The following is a 5,375-nucleotide window of genomic DNA, read 5'->3' on the forward strand; positions in this document are numbered from 1 at the left end:
TAGGTCTTGGAAACAATACTTTTAAAAAGTACTTTAAATGAAATCTTATATGAAGCCTTCATATCTTAAAAAAGAATCAGACACTTGATTGAAATGGTGGCCATGGAACCTGAAATCCCACAGCTAGCCCTTTGCTTAAGGATGACAGCAGCCCACAGGGAACCTCCAAGGAACCTCAGGGCTTAAAGAAATGACTTGAAAACAGGTGTCAGTGATATCAGATTCAAATCTAAGTAAAAATTGAGCTATAGAGCTCTGAGTTGTTAGGTGTACAACCTAACTTTTCTGAGCCTGAATTTGTTTGGCTGTAAAAATGAGATTAAATATTTCTACCAATGAGTGTTGTTGTGAGAAGCAGAATAAGAGATATAATTCCTATCATTTTGTATTGTTATTATTGCTTGTCACTCATTCATTTAAGAAAAATGTATTTAATGCCAGTTTGTTTCAAGAATAATTTTAAGCTTTGAGGATAAAGCAGTGAACAAAAGAGACCAAAGGCCTGCCCACATGAAGCTTATTTCTAGCAGTGGCGACAGACACGGATAAGATATAGATAAATGATCGTTTCAGATAGTTCTAAGTCATATAAATAAAACAAATTAAAGAACTGTTTTTGTCTGTCTAGTATTTAGATAGGGGGCTCAGGGAAAGCATTTCAGATAAAGTGAGGTAGAGAACCACGTAGATATGAGGGGAAAGAGTATTTTTGGTAGAGGGAATGTGACAAGGTACCAAGGTGGGAACATTCAGGATATATATGAGGATCATAATTGGAGGTTGGAGAGGACTGAGGGATAGGAGCTGAGGTCACAACATTATCAGAGATCCATATGGTATAAAACTTCAGGTCGTTTTAAGAACTTTGGATTTGACTCTGAGTTAGATAGGAAGATATTGGATGATGTTGAACAGAGATGTGCGTTTTCATTTAACTCACAGGTTGAACATCACTCTGCCTGCTACATGGGAAAGAGACTGAAATGGGAGGCAGGAAGAGTGAAGGAAAGAGATTAAGGAGGCTCTGCTTTAGGAGACCATGCTGCTTTGACTTGGGAGCTCATGATGGAATTGGAGAAATACATATATATGTTGGAATATATATATATATAAAATAGTTGAAATTGTGATACATATGTATTTGTTATTAAACAATAAATTATATTGCATGATATAATAAACACACAAACACACACACACACGCGCACACCCCTTGAACCAGAAAAGATTCTATTTGTATTGACGCAGAAATAAAGCTCTAAGAAAATGCTTCATCTTTCCGTTTTCCTCATATGGCATTGCATTTCCCACTGGCATCATTCCTCATACATGGGTACTCCCACTCCAGTATCAGAAGCATAATTGAACTCTCTAAGCCTTCTTTGTGTTATTTGTAAAATGCTCAGCTTTGCTTTTTAGGTAAGAGTGAATCTAATGAGGGAGTTGGAAACGTTTTGAAAACTGTAAAAGTGTCCCCAGTTGTCAGGTACAATCAATATATTATAACCAATTACATTATATTATGCTTTATGATTACATACATGTTAATTTGTGATTTTTGTGGTCTTTATCACCTACTAACATCTCCATTTCTACTTACTTCAATCTGTTGTTTCTTTTCCAGTATATGAAAAAGAATGTCGTTTGAGCTCTAATGTACTTCTTCTACCTCAGGAGAACGTGTTGTGGGGCAGGCTGTAGGTATATCTGTTGAGGGAGCCCTCTCCAAACCCAGAATAACTATGACATTGCAATATGACATAACAGATCACAGATGGGATAGTGTTATTATCTTTCATGCATATGAGTATGTTGGAAAATATGTTTCTTCATTGTTTCATAGCTTGCCAGTAGCAGTAGACTTTTTTTTTTTTTCCTTTTGGTTTTTCTTTTCTTTTTTTGGTCTAGTGGGTGGTGCTATACAACTTTTATAATTATCCCCTCTGTGTTTCTTACAGCCTCTGCCAATTTATATCATTTTCTTTGTTCTTGTTGTCATGCTCTTCTAACTTTTTCATTTGTTTGTTTTGTTTTGACCCCTAAATTCCAGCAAGTTTCCCAATGTGATGCATATTGCATGTTAAAATGATTTCTATGATCCAGTCAGAAGACCATTACATTTGAACTTTTTCTACAAGTGGTGATAGATTCTTTTTTGCATCTTCTGAACAATTTGGCCGGCCCTATTTATAGTTAATGAAAAATTTATGAAACCCTAGCTAAGATAGATAAATGTCATAAAACATTTTTATTGCCTTTGTTTATATCATAAACCTATTTAATAAGGAGAATAAATTAACATGTTAGATGATGTTACTTTTTGAAAAAATTGCAAACTTTCCCTAGAGCAATTCAGTTGTCATGACATTTCTATTTTTAGGATGGTATCTTTTGATAATCTCTTCATACTTTGCATCTAGTTTTTCTTTCCTCATGGAAAAGAAACTATTCAGACTGTCATTGAAATATCTGAAACACATTTACATTGTTTTATTTTAGAATAGCACAATTGAGACATAATTCACATACCATAGAGTTCACAATTTAAAGTATTCAATTCAATGGTTTTTAGTATATTTACAGAGTTGTATAAACATCACCAAAGTCAATTTAAAATATTTGGGGTGATTGTCATCATCGCAAAAAGGAACTTCATGTCCTTTAACAGTTACTCTCCGTTTCTCCCCAGTATCAGGCAAGCACTAATCTACCTTCTGTTTCTATAGATTTGGCTCTTCTGGACATTTCTTCTAAATGAAATAATATATGGTCTTTTGTGATAGCTTCTTTCACTTAGTACAAAGTTTTGAGATTCATCCACGTTGTAGCAAATATCAATACTTCCTTTTTATTGCCAGATACTATTCTATTGTGTGGATATGTGACATTGTATTTATTCATTCATAAATTGATGGATATCTGGGAATTTACCCCTTTTTTGCTATTATGAATAATGGCACCATATGCATTTATATCCAAGTTTTCATGTGGACATATATTTTCATTCCTCTTAGGTATATACCTAGAGGTAGAATTGCTGGGTCAAATGTTAACTCTATGTTAACTCAAATGTTAACCTTAGGGTGAATTTCCAGATAGTTTTGCAAAGTGGCTGCACCATTTTTTTATTCCCACCAGCAATATGAGGAATAGACTTTCTCCGCATCTTAACCAACACTTGTTATTATCTGTCTTTTTAATTTTAGTTAATCTCATGATTATGAAATAGTATCTTGTTGTGGTTTTGATTTGCATTTCCCTAATGGTTAATGACATTGGACGCTTTTTAAAATTGTATTTATTTATTTATTTATTTATTTATTTATTTATTTATTTAAGACAGAGTTTTGCTCTTGTTGCCCAGGCTGGAGTGCAATGGCACAATCTCAGCTCACTGCAATCTCTGCCTCCCGGGTTCAAGTGATTCTCCTGACTCAGTCTCCCAAGTATCTGGGATTACAGGCATGTACCACCATGCCTGGTTAATTTTGTATTTTCAGTAGAAGTGGAGTTACTCCATGTTGGTCAGGCAGGTCTCGAACTCCCGACCTCTGGTGATCTGCCACCTAGGCCTCCCAAAGTGCTGGGAGTACAGGCATGAGCCACCGTGCCTAACCTGGACACATTTTTGTGTGCATATTGGCCATTTGTATATCTTTTTTTTTTGGTAGAAATTACTTTTATTATGTTAAAATATTCCTTAACGAGTTAGCAATTATTTAGGTGGAGGATGGTCCAGAAAACAAGTTTATAATTAAATTATCCTTGTCCTTGATTACAGAAATTCATGAATCACACACATCACACTATTCTCTGGAGTAGCTGCTGAAGGTCTGCGAGGCTGTGAGCTTGGAGAAGCTTCTCCTTGCCTGTTAGGCTGCTCCCATCAGATCATGACAAAATGAACATTATTTTTCTCTTTGGAATTAAATCTTGACAACAGTTCGAATGCTCTTTCCAGAATGCATGAGTTCAAAGGCTTTGTTAATTTCATCAAAAGAGAGATTGTGAGTCATAAATTCATCAGCTTTTATCTTTTTGGACATATATTCAGATGCCCAACTTTGGGACACTTTCTATACTCTTCCATCTCTTCCATCCTCCAAAGGCAATGCCTTTCCATGTGTGACCTGTTGCCAGCTGGAATGGATGAGTGGCAATTTCTTCACCTGAAGCAGCTACTCCAACCACCACACTGATGCCCCAGCCCTGGCGACATGCCTCAAGTGCTGCTCTCATGATCTTCACATTACCAGTACATTCAAAGGAATAGTCCACTCCTCCATCAGTGCTCATCATCTCAATGAGCACTTCCTGGATTGGTTTACTAAAATCCTGAAGGCTAATACATTCAGTGGCTCCAAGCTCTTTGGCCCTTGCAAATTTATCTTTATTGATGTCCACACCAATGATCTGCGATGCACCAGTCACTTTGCAGCCCATGGTAACTCCCAATCCAACTCCTCCTAGGCCAAAGACGGCATAAACAGAGCCAGGCTCCACCTTGGCAGTGTTCACAGCAGGACCATAACCAGTGGAAATGCCACAACCTAGGAGACCAACTTTATCCAAAGGTGCTAGAGGATCTATTTTAGCAACAGAGATTATCAGCCACAACTGTGTATTCAGAAAATGTTCTGATTCCAATGTAATGTAAAATTGTCTTTGCTTTGCAAGTAAATCTGCTGGCACCATCTGGCACTAATCCTTTCCCTTGTGTGACTCTTATCTTCTGGAAAAGGTTAGTTTTAGGATTTAGACAAAATTTGCATTCTCCACACTGTGGGATATAAAGTGAGATGACAGTGTCACCCGCCTTCAGCTTAGTAACTCGCTCGCCAACACTTTGCACAATTCCAGCACCTTCATGTCCCGAGATCACTGGAAAACAACCCTCAGGATCAGCTCTGCTCAGGATATAGGTGTCAGTGTGGCAAACCAGAGTGGCAACAATCTTGATTCGAACTTCATGAGCCTTTGGGAGTGCCACCTCTATCTACTCTATGGAGAGAGGCTTTCCAGCCTCCCAGGCAACTGCAGCCTTGCACTCGATAACCTGGTTCGCCATGTCCATGGGTTCTATCCATTTGTATATATTTTTTAGAGAAATGTCTATTCAGATACGTTCTACTTTTAAAAATTATATTATCTGTCTTTTTTAAATAATTGAGTTATAAATATTCTTCATATATTCTAGGTAAAAATATCAAATATTTTACTAACAAAATTTTTCTCCCATTCTGTAGGTTGCCTTTTTATCTCCTTTATGGTATCTTACAAACACAAAACATTTGAATTTTGATGAAGTCTAATTTACCTATTCTATTTCTTATATTACTTCTGCTATTGGTGTCACATTTAAGAAACCATTGCCT

At 36.6% G+C, this 5,375-nt stretch overlaps 1 pseudogene; it reads right to left on the reverse strand.

Annotated features, from left to right (window-relative positions):
* Window positions 1-3,926: 3,926 nt before the first annotated feature.
* Window positions 3,927-5,074, reverse strand: LOC102137157 (alcohol dehydrogenase class-3 pseudogene; annotated as a pseudogene).
* Between the last annotated feature and the right edge of the window lie 301 nt (window positions 5,075-5,375).

The sequence above is a fragment of the Macaca fascicularis genome, chromosome 1, assembly GCF_037993035.2.
Source record: "Macaca fascicularis isolate 582-1 chromosome 1, T2T-MFA8v1.1".
NCBI lineage: Eukaryota > Metazoa > Chordata > Mammalia > Primates > Cercopithecidae > Macaca > Macaca fascicularis.